General features: G+C 47.6%; 1 protein-coding gene across 1 annotated transcript in view; it reads right to left on the minus strand.

Moving 5' to 3' along the window:
• The window catches only part of LOC118379680 (glutamate receptor-interacting protein 2-like), a 186,102-nt gene that overhangs the window by 151,522 nt on the left and 22,080 nt on the right, over positions 1-12,500 (minus strand). The window lies entirely within an intron of this gene.

Below are 12,500 nucleotides of genomic sequence, written 5' to 3' on the forward strand. Positions count from 1 at the left end.
TATCTGATAACTGGGACCTGTAGTATCTGATAACTGGGGCCTTTAGTACCTGATAACTGGGACCTGTAGTATCTGATAACTGGGGCCTTTAGTACCTGATACCTGGGGCCTGTAGTAACTGATAACTGGGGCCTGTAGTATCTGATAACTGGGGCCTGTAGTATCTGATAACTGGGACCTGTAGTACCTGATAACTGGGGCCTGTAGTATCTGATAACTGGGGCCTGTAGTATCTGATAACTGGGGCCTTTAGAACCTGATAACTGGGGCCTGTAGTATCTGATAACTGGGATCTCTAGTATCTGATAACTGGGGCCTGTAGTATCTGATAACTGGGGCCTGTAGTATCTGATAACTGGGGCCTTTAGTACCTGATAACTGGGACCTGTAGTATCTGATAACTGGGGCATTTAGTACCTGATAACTGGGACCTGTAGTATCTGATAACTGGGGCCTTTAGTACCTGATAACTGGGGCCTGTAGTATCTGATAACTGGGGTCTTTAGTATCTGATAACTGGGGCCTTTAGTACCTGATAACTGGGGCCTGTAGTATCTGATAACTGGGGCCTGTAGTATCTGATAACTGGGGCCTGTAGTATCTGATAACTGGGGCCTGTAGTATCTGATAACTGGGGCCTTTAGTATCTGATAACTGGGGCCTGTAGTATCTGATAACTGGGACCTGTAGTATCTGATAACTTGGGCCTTTAGTACCTGATAACTGGGACCTGTAGTATCTGATAACTGGGGCCTTTAGTACCTGATAACTGGGGCCTGTAGTATCTGATAACTGGGGCCTGTAGTATCTGATAACTGGGGCCTGTAGTACCTGATAACTGGGGCCTGTAGTATCTGATAACTGGGGCCTGTAGTATCTGATAACTGGGGCCTGTAGTACCTGATAACTGGGGCCTGTAGTACCTGATAACTGGGGCCTGTAGTATCTGATAACTGGGGCCTGTAGTATCTGATAACTGGGGCCTGTAGTACCTGATAACTGGGGCCTGTAGTATCTGATAACTGGGGCCTGTAGTATCTGATAACTGGGGCCTGTAGTACCTGATAACTGGGGCCTGTAGTATCTGATAACTGGGGCCTGTAGTATCTGATAACTGGGGCCTGTAGTATCTGATAACTGGGGCCTGTAGTATCTGATAACTGGGGCCTGTAGTATCTGATAACTGGGGCCTTTAGTACCTGATAACTGGGACATGTAGTATCTGATAACTGGGGCCTTTATTACCTGATAACTGGGGCCTGTAGTATCTGATAACTGGGGCCTGTAGTATCTGATAACTGGAGCCTGTAGTACCTGATAACTGGGGCCTGTAGTATCTGATAACTGGGGCCTGTAGTATCTGATAACTGGGGCCTGTAGTACCTGATAACTGGGGCCTGTAGTACCTGATAACTGGGGCCTGTAGTACCTGATAACTGGGGCCTGTAGTATCTGATAACTGGGGCCTGTAGTATCTGATAACTGGGGCCTGTAGTACCTGATAACTGGGGCCTGTAGTATCTGATAACTGGGGCATGTAGTATCTGATAACTGGGGCCTGCAGTACCTGATAACTGGGACCTTTAGTACCTGATAACTGGGGCCTGTAGTATCTGATAACTGGGGCCTGTAGTATCTGATAACTGGGGCCTTTAGTACCTGATAACTGGGACCTGTAGTATCTGATAACTGGGGCCTTTAGCATCTGATAACTGGGGCCTGTAGTATCTGATAACTGGGACCTGTAGTATCTGATAACTGGGGCCTTTAGTACCTGATAACTGGGGCCTGTAGTATCTGATAACTGGGGCCTTTAGTACCTGATAACTGGGACATGTAGTATCTGATAACTGGGGCCTTTATTACCTGATAACTGGGGCCTGTAGTATCTGATAACTGGGGCCTGTAGTATCTGATAACTGGAGCCTGTAGTACCTGATAACTGGGGCCTGTAGTATCTGATAACTGGGGCCTGTAGTATCTGATAACTGGGGCCTGTAGTACCTGATAACTGGGGCCTGTAGTACCTGATAACTGGGGCCTATAGTACCTGATAACTGGGGCCTGTAGTATCTGATAACTGGGGCCTGTAGTATCTGATAACTGGGGCCTGTAGTACCTGATAACTGGGGCCTGTAGTATCTGATAACTGGGGCCTGTAGTATCTGATAACTGGGGCCTGTAGTACCTGATAACTGGGGCCTTTAGTACCTGATAACTGGGGCCTGTAGTATCTGATAACTGGGGCCTGTAGTATCTGATAACTGGGGCCTTTAGTACCTGATAACTGGGACCTGTAGTATCTGATAACTGGGGCCTTTAGCATCTGATAACTGGGGCCTGTAGTATCTGATAACTGGGACCTGTAGTATCTGATAACTGGGGCCTTTAGTACCTGATAACTGGGACCTGTAGTATCTGATAACTGGGGCCTTTAGTACCTGATACCTGGGGCCTGTAGTAACTGATAACTGGGGCCTGTAGTATCTGATAACTGGGGCCTGTAGTATCTGATAACTGGGGCCTTTAGTATCTGATAACTGGGGCCTGTAGTATCTGATAACTGGGACCTGTAGTATCTGATAACTTGGGCCTTTAGTACCTGATAACTGGGACCTGTAGTATCTGATAACTGGGGACTTTAGTAACTGATAACTGGGGCCTGTAGTATCTGATAACTGGGGCCTTTAGTACCTGATAACTGGGGCCTGTAGTATCTGATAACTGGGGCCTGTAGTATCTGATAACTGGGGCCTTTAGTACCTGATAACTGGGGCCTGTAGTATCTGATAACTGGGGCCTTTAGTACCTGATAACTGGGGCCTGTAGTACCTGATAACTGGGGCCTTTAGTACCTGATAACTGGGGCCTGTAGTATCTGATAACTGGGGCCTTTAGTACCTGATAACTGGGGCCTGTAGTACCTGATGACTGGGGCCTGTAGTATCTGATAACTGGGGCATTTAGTACCAGATAACTGAGGCCTGTAGTATCTGATAACTGGGGCCTGTAGTATCTGATAACTGGGGCCTGTAGTACCTGATAACTGGGGCCTGTAGTATCTGATAACTGGGGCCTTTAGTACCTGATAACTGGGACCTGTAGTATCTGATAACTGGGGCCTGTAGTACCTGATAACTGGGACCTGTAGTATCTGATAACTGGGGCCTTTAGTACCTGATAACTGGGACCTGTAGTATCTGATAACTGGGGCCTTTAGTACCTGATAACTGGGGCCTGTAGTATCTGATAACTGGGCCTTTAGTATCTGATAACTGGGGCCTGTAGTATCTGATAACTGGGGCCTGTAGTATCTGATAACTGGGGCCTTTAGTACCTGATAACTGGGGCCTGTAGTATCTGATAACTGGGGCCTGTAGTATCTGATAACTGGGGCCTTTAGTACCTGATAACTTGGGCCTGTAGTATCTGATAACTGGGGCCTTTAGTACCTGATAACTGGGGCCTTTAGTACCTGATAACTGAGGCCTGTAGTATCTGATAACTGGGGCCTGTAGTATCTGATAACTGGGGACTGTAGTACCTGATAACTGGGGCCTGTAGTATCTGATAAGTGGGGCCTTTAGTACCTGATAACTGGGGCCTTTAGTACCTGATAACTGGGGCCTGTAGTATATGATAACTGGGACCTGTAGTATCTGATAACTGGGACCTGTAGTATCTGATAACTGGGGCCTGTAGTATCTGATAACTGGGGCCTTTAGTACCTGATAACTGGGGCCTGTAGTATCTGATAACTGGGGCCTGTAGTATCTGATAACTGGGGCCTGTAGTATCTGATAACTGGGACCTGTACTACCTGATAACTGGGGCCTGTAGTATCTGATAACTGGGGCCTGTAGTATCTGATAACTGGGGCCTTTAGTACCTGATAACTGGGACCTGTAGTATCTGATAACTGGGGCCTTTAGTACCTGATAACTGGGGCCTGTAGTATCTGATAACTGGGGCCTGTAGTATCTGATAACTGGAGGCTGTAGTACCTGATAACTGGGGCCTGTAGTATCTGATAACTGGGGCCTGTAGTATCTGATAACTGGGGCCTGTAGTACCTGATAACTGGGGCCTGTAGTACCTGATAACTGGGGCCTGTAGTACCTGATAACTGGGGCCTGTAGTATCTGATAACTGGGGCCTGTAGTATCTGATAACTGGGGCCTGTAGTACCTGATAACTGGGGCCTGTAGTATCTTATAACTGGGGCCTGTAGTATCTGATAACTGGGGCCTGTAGTACCTGATAACTGGGGCCTTTAGTACCTGATAACTGGGGCCTGTAGTATCTGATAACTGGGGCATCTGATAACTGGGGCCTGTAGTATCTGATAACTGGGACCTGTAGTATCTGATAACTGGGGCCTGTAGTATCTGATAACTGGGGCCTTTAGTTCCTGATAACTGGGACCTGTAGTATCTGATAACTGGGGCCTTTAGCATCTGATAACTGGGGCCTGTAGTATCTGATAACTGGGACCTGTAGTATCTGATAACTGGGGCCTTTAGTACCTGATAACTGGGGCCTGTAGTATCTGATAACTGGGACCTGTACTACCTGATAACTGGGGCCTGTAGTATCTGATAACTGGGGCCTGTAGTATCTGATAACTGGGGCCTTTAGTACCTGATAACTGGGACCTGTAGTATCTGATAACTGGGGCCTTTAGTACCTGATAACTGGGGCCTGTAGTATCTGATAACTGGGGCCTGTAGTATCTGATAACTGGAGGCTGTAGTACCTGATAACTGGGGACTGTAGTATCTGATAACTGGGGCCTGTAGTATCTGATAACTGGGGCCTGTAGTACCTGATAACTGGGGCCTGTAGTACCTGATAACTGGGGCCTGTAGTACCTGATAACTGGGGCCTGTAGTATCTGATAACTGGGGCCTGTAGTATCTGATAACTGGGGCCTGTAGTACCTGATAACTGGGGCCTGTAGTATCTGATAACTGGGGCCTGTAGTATCTGATAACTGGGGCCTGTAGTACCTGATAACTGGGGCCTTTAGTACCTGATAACTGGGGCCTGTAGTATCTGATAACTGGGGCATCTGATAACTGGGGCCTGTAGTATCTGATAACTGGGGCCTGTAGTACCTGATAACTGGGGCCTGTAGTATCTGATAACTGGGGCCTTTAGTACCTGATAACTGGGACCTGTAGTATCTGATAACTGGGGCCTGTAGTACCTGATAACTGGGACCTGTAGTATCTGATAACTGGGGCCTTTAGTACCTGATAACTGGGACCTGTAGTATCTGATAACTGGGGCCTTTAGTACCTGATAACTGTGGCCTGTAGTATCTGATAACTGGGCCTTTAGTATCTGATAACTGGGGCCTGTAGTATCTGATAACTGGGGCCTGTAGTATCTGATAACTGGGGCCTTTAGTACCTGATAACTGGGGCCTGTAGTATCTGATAACTGGGGCCTGTAGTATCTGATAACTGGGGCCTTTAGTACCTGATAACTTGGGCCTGTAGTATCTGATAACTGGGGCCTTTAGTACCTGATAACTGGGGCCTTTAGTACCTGATAACTGAGGCCTGTAGTATCTGATAACTGGGGCCTGTAGTATCTGATAACTGGGGACTGTAGTACCTGATAACTGGGGCCTGTAGTATCTGATAACTGGGGCCTTTAGTACCTGATAACTGGGGCCTTTAGTACCTGATAACTGGGGCCTGTAGTATATGATAACTGGGACCTGTAGTATCTGATAACTGGGACCTGTAGTATCTGATAACTGGGGCCTGTAGTATCTGATAACTGGGGCCTTTAGTACCTGATAACTGGGGCCTGTAGTATCTGATAACTGGGGCCTGTAGTATCTGATAACTGGGGCCTGTAGTATCTGATAACTGGGACCTGTACTACCTGATAACTGGGGCCTGTAGTATCTGATAACTGGGGCCTGTAGTATCTGATAACTGGGGCCTTTAGTACCTGATAACTGGGACCTGTAGTATCTGATAACTGGGGCCTTTAGTACCTGATAACTGGGGCCTGTAGTATCTGATAACTGGGGCCTGTAGTATCTGATAACTGGGGCTGTAGTACCTGATAACTGGGGCCTGTAGTATCTGATAACTGGGGCCTGTAGTACCTGATAACTGGGGCCTGTAGTACCTGATAACTGGGGCCTGTAGTACCTGATAACTGGGGCCTGTAGTATCTGATAACTGGGGCCTGTAGTATCTGATAACTGGGGCCTGTAGTACCTGATAACTGGGGCCTGTAGTATCTGATAACTGGGGCCTGTAGTATCTGATAACTGGGGCCTGTAGTACCTGATAACTGGGGCCTTTAGTACCTGATAACTGGGGCCTGTAGTATCTGATAACTGGGGCATCTGATAACTGGGGCCTGTAGTATCTGATAACTGGGACCTGTAGTATCTGATAACTGGGGCCTGTAGTATCTGATAACTGGGGCCTTTAGTTCCTGATAACTGGGACCTGTAGTATCTGATAACTGGGGCCTTTAGCATCTGATAACTGGGGCCTGTAGTATCTGATAACTGGGACCTGTAGTATCTGATAACTGGGGCCTTTAGAACCTGATAACTGGGGCCTGTAGTATCTGATAACTGGGACCTGTACTACCTGATAACTGGGGCCTGTAGTATCTGATAACTGGGGCCTGTAGTATCTGATAACTGGGGCCTTTAGTACCTGATAACTGGGACCTGTAGTATCTGATAACTGGGGCCTTTAGTACCTGATAACTGGGGCCTGTAGTATCTGATAACTGGGGCCTGTAGTATCTGATAACTGGAGGCTGTAGTACCTGATAACTGGGGCCTGTAGTATCTGATAACTGGGGCCTGTAGTATCTGATAACTGGGGCCTGTAGTACCTGATAACTGGGGCCTGTAGTACCTGATAACTGGGGCCTGGGGTACCTGATAACTGGGGCCTGTAGTATCTGATAACTGGGGCCTGTAGTATCTGATAACTGGGGCCTGTAGTACCTGATAACTGGGGCCTGTAGTATCTGATAACTGGGGCCTGTAGTATCTGATAACTGGGGCCTGTAGTACCTGATAACTGGGGCCTTTAGTACCTGATAACTGGGGCCTGTAGTATCTGATAACTGGGGCATCTGATAACTGGGGCCTGTAGTATCTGATAACTGGGACCTGTAGTATCTGATAACTGGGGCCTGTAGTATCTGATAACTGGGGCCTGTAGTATCTGATAACTGGGGCCTTTAGTTCCTGATAACTGGGACCTGTAGTATCTGATAACTGGGGCCTTTAGCATCTGATAACTGGGGCCTGTAGTATCTGATAACTGGGACCTGTAGTATCTGATAACTGGGGCCTTTAGTACCTGATAACTGGGACCTGTAGTATCTGATAACTGGGGCCTTTAGTACCTGATACCTGGGGCCTGTAGTAACTGATAACTGGGGCCTGTAGTATCTGATAACTGGGGCCTGTAGTATCTGATAACTGGGACCTGTAGTACCTGATAACTGGGGCCTGTAGTATCTGATAACTGGGGCCTGTAGTATCTGATAACTGGGGCCTTTAGAACCTGATAACTGGGGCCTGTAGTATCTGATAACTGGGATCTCTAGTATCTGATAACTGGGGCCTGTAGTATCTGATAACTGGGGCCTGTAGTATCTGATAACTGGGGCCTTTAGTACCTGATAACTGGGACCTGTAGTATCTGATAACTGGGGCCTTTAGTACCTGATAACTGGGACCTGTAGTATCTGATAACTGGGGCCTTTAGTACCTGATAACTGGGGCCTGTAGTATCTGATAACTGGGGCCTTTAGTATCTGATAACTGGGGCCTTTAGTACCTGATAACTGGGGCCTGTAGTACCTGATAACTGGGGCCTGTAGTATCTGATAACTGGGGCCTGTAGTATCTGATAACTGGGGCCTGTAGTATCTGATAACTGGGGCCTGTAGTATCTGATAACTGGGGCCTGTAGTATCTGATAACTGGGGCCTGTAGTATCCGATAACTGGGGCCTTTAGTATCTGATAACTGGGGCCTGTAGTATCTGATAACTGGGACCTGTAGTATCTGATAACTTGGGCCTTTAGTACCTGATAACTGGGACCTGTAGTATCTGATAACTGGGGCCTTTAGTACCTGATAACTGGGGCCTGTAGTATCTGATAACTGGGGCCTGTAGTATCTGATAACTGGGGCCTGTAGTACCTGATAACTGGGGCCTGTAGTATCTGATAACTGGGGCCTGTAGTATCTGATAACTGGGGCCTGTAGTACCTGATAACTGGGGCCTGTAGTACCTGATAACTGGGGCCTGTAGTATCTGATAACTGGGGCCTGTAGTATCTGATAACTGGGGCCTGTAGTACCTGATAACTGGGGCCTGTAGTATCTGATAACTGGGGCCTGTAGTATCTGATAACTGGGGCCTGTAGTACCTGATAACTGGGGCCTGTAGTATCTGATAACTGGGGCCTGTAGTATCTGATAACTGGGGCCTGTAGTATCTGATAACTGGGGCCTGTAGTATCTGATAACTGGGGCCTGTAGTATCTGATAACTGGGGCCTTTAGTACCTGATAACTGGGACATGTAGTATCTGATAACTGGGGCCTTTATTACCTGATAACTGGGGCCTGTAGTATCTGATAACTGGGGCCTGTAGTATCTGATAACTGGGGCCTGTAGTACCTGATAACTGGGGCCTGTAGTATCTGATAACTGGGGCCTGTAGTATCTGATAACTGGGGCCTGTAGTACCTGATAACTGGGGCCTGTAGTACCTGATAACTGGGGCCTGTAGTACCTGATAACTGGGGCCTGTAGTATCTGATAACTGGGGCCTGTAGTATCTGATAACTGGGGCCTGTAGTACCTGATAACTGGGGCCTGTAGTATCTGATAACTGGGGCCTGTAGTATCTGATAACTGGGGCCTGTAGTACCTGATAACTGGGGCCTTTAGTACCTGATAACTGGGGCCTGTAGTATCTGATAACTGGGGCCTGTAGTATCTGATAACTGGGGCCTTTAGTACCTGATAACTGGGACCTGTAGTATCTGATAACTGGGGCCTTTAGCATCTGATAACTGGGGCCTGTAGTATCTGATAACTGGGACCTGTAGTATCTGATAACTGGGGCCTTTAGTACCTGATAACTGGGACCTGTAGTATCTGATAACTGGGGCCTTTAGTACCTGATACCTGGGGCCTGTAGTAACTGATAACTGGGGCCTGTAGTATCTGATAACTGGGGCCTGTAGTATCTGATAACTGGGGCCTTTAGTATCTGATAACTGGGGCCTGTAGTATCTGATAACTGGGACCTGTAGTATCTGATAACTGGGGCCTGTAGTATCTGATAACTGGGGCCTGTAGTATCTGATAACTGGGGCCTGTAGTATCTGATAACTGGGGCCTGTAGTATCTGATAACTGGGGCCTGTAGTATCTGATAACTGGGACCTGTAGTATCTGATAACTTGGGCCTTTAGTACCTGATAACTGGGACCTGTAGTATCTGATAACTGGGGCCTTTAGTACCTGATAACTGGGGCCTGTAGTATCTGATAACTGGGGCCTGTAGTATCTGATAACTGGGGCCTGTAGTACCTGATAACTGGGGCCTGTAGTATCTGATAACTGGGGTCTGTAGTATCTGATAACTGGGGCCTGTAGTACCTGATAACTGGGGCCTGTAGTACCTGATAACTGGGGCCTGTAGTATCTGATAACTGGGGCCTGTAGTATCTGATAACTGGGGCCTGTAGTACCTGATAACTGGGGCCTGTAGTATCTGATAACTGGGGCCTGTAGTATCTGATAACTGGGGCCTGTAGTACCTGATAACTGGGGCCTGTAGTATCTGATAACTGGGGCCTGTAGTATCTGATAACTGGGGCCTGTAGTATCTGATAACTGGGGCCTGTAGTATCTGATAACTGGGGCCTGTAGTATCTGATAACTGGGGCCTTTAGTACCTGATAACTGGGACATGTAGTATCTGATAACTGAGGCCTTTATTACCTGATAACTGGGGCCTGTAGTATCTGATAACTGGGGCCTGTAGTATCTGATAACTGGGGCCTGTAGTACCTGATAACTGGGGCCTGTAGTATCTGATAACTGGGGCCTGTAGTATCTGATAACTGGGGCCTGTAGTACCTGATAACTGGGGCCTGTAGTACCTGATAACTGGGGCCTGTAGTACCTGTAAACTGGGGCCTGTAGTATCTGATAACTGGGGCCTGTAGTATCTGATAACTGGGGCCTGTAGTACCTGATAACTGGGGCCTGTAGTATCTGATAACTGGGGCCTGTAGTATCTGATAACTGGGGCCTGTAGTACCTGATAACTGGGGCCTTTAGTACCTGATAACTGGGGCCTGTAGTATCTGATAACTGGGGCCTGTAGTATCTGATAACTGGGGCCTGTAGTACCTGATAACTGGGGCCTGTAGTACCTGATAACTGGGGCCTGTAGTACCTGATAACTGGGGCCTGTAGTATCTGATAACTGGGGCCTGTAGTATCTGATAACTGGGGCCTGTAGTACCTGATAACTGGGGCCTGTAGTATCTGATAACTGGGGCCTGTAGTATCTGATAACTGGGGCCTGTAGTACCTGATAACTGGGGCCTTTAGTACCTGATAACTGGGGCCTGTAGTATATGATAACTGGGGCCTGTAGTATCTGATAACTGGGGCCTTTAGTACCTGATAACTGGGACCTGTAGTATCTGATAACTGGGGCCTTTAGCATCTGATAACTGGGGCCTGTAGTATCTGATAACTGGGACCTGTAGTATCTTATAACTGGGGCCTTTAGTACCTGATAACTGGGACCTGTAGTATCTGATAACTGGGGCCTTTAGTACCTGATACCTGGGGCCTGTAGTAACTGATAACTGGGGCCTGTAGTATCTGATAACTGGGGCCTGTAGTATCTGATAACTGGGGCCTTTAGTATCTGATAACTGGGGCCTGTAGTATCTGATAACTGGGACCTGTAGTATCTTATAACTGGGGCCTGTAGTATCTGATAACTGGGGCCTGTAGTATCTGATAACTGGGGCCTGTAGTATCTGATAACTGGGGCCTGTAGTATCTGATAACTGGGGCCTGTAGTATCTGATAACTGGGACCTGTAGTATCTGATAACTGGGCCTTTAGTACCTGATAACTGGGACCTGTAGTATCTGATAACTGGGGCCTTTAGTACCTGATAACTGGGGCCTGTAGTATCTGATAACTGGGGCCTGTAGTATCTGATAACTGGGGCCTGTAGTACCTGATAACTGGGGCCTGTAGTATCTGATAACTGGGGCCTGTAGTATCTGATAACTGGGGCCTGTAGTACCTGATAACTGGGGCCTGTAGTACCTGATAACTGGGGCCTGTAGTATCTGATAACTGGGGCCTGTAGTATCTGATAACTGGGGCCTGTAGTACCTGATAACTGGGGCCTGTAGTATCTGATAACTGGGGCCTGTAGTATCTGATAACTGGGGCCTGTAGTACCTGATAACTGGGGCCTGTAGTATCTGATAACTGGGGCCTGTAGTATCTGATAACTGGGGCCTGTAGTATCTGATAACTGGGGCCTGTAGTATCTGATAACTGGGGCCTTTAGTACCTGATAACTGGGACATGTAGTATCTGATAACTGGGGCCTTTATTACCTGATAACTGGGGCCTGTAGTATCTGATAACTGGGGCCTGTAGTATCTGATAACTGGAGCCTGTAGTACCTGATAACTAGGGCCTGTAGTATCTGATAACTGGGGCCTGTAGTATCTGATAACTGGGGCCTGTAGTACCTGATAACTGGGGCCTGTAGTACCTGATAACTGGGGCCTGTAGTACCTGATAACTGGGGCCTGTAGTATCTGATAACTGGGGCCTGTAGTATCTGATAACTGGGGCCTGTAGTACCTGATAACTGGGGCCTGTAGTATCTGATAACTGGGGCCTGTAGTATCTGATAACTGGGGCCTGTAGTACCTGATAACTGGGGCCTTTAGTACCTGATAACTGGGGCCTGTAGTATCTGATAACTGGGGCCTGTAGTATCTGATAACTGGGGCCTTTAGTACCTGATAACTGGGACCTGTAGTATCTGATAACTGGGGCCTTTAGTATCTGATAACTGGGGCCTGTAGTATCTGATAACTGGGACCTGTAGTATCTGATAACTGGGGCCTTTAGTACCTGATAACTGGGACCTGTAGTATCTGATAACTGGGGCCTTTAGTACCTGATACCTGGGGCCTGTAGTAACTGATAACTGGGGCCTGTAGTATCTGATAACTGGGGCCTGTAATATCTGATAACTGGGGCCTTTAGTATCTGATAACTGGGGCCTGTAGTATCTGATAACTGGGACCTGTAGTATCTGATAACTTGGGCCTTTAGTACCTGATAACTGGGACCTGTAGTATCTGATAACTGGGGCCTTTAGTACCTGATAACTGGGGCCTGTAGTATCTGATAACTGGGGCCTG

Source organism: Oncorhynchus keta, chromosome 21, assembly GCF_023373465.1.
Source record: "Oncorhynchus keta strain PuntledgeMale-10-30-2019 chromosome 21, Oket_V2, whole genome shotgun sequence".
NCBI classification, from domain to species: domain Eukaryota; kingdom Metazoa; phylum Chordata; class Actinopteri; order Salmoniformes; family Salmonidae; genus Oncorhynchus; species Oncorhynchus keta.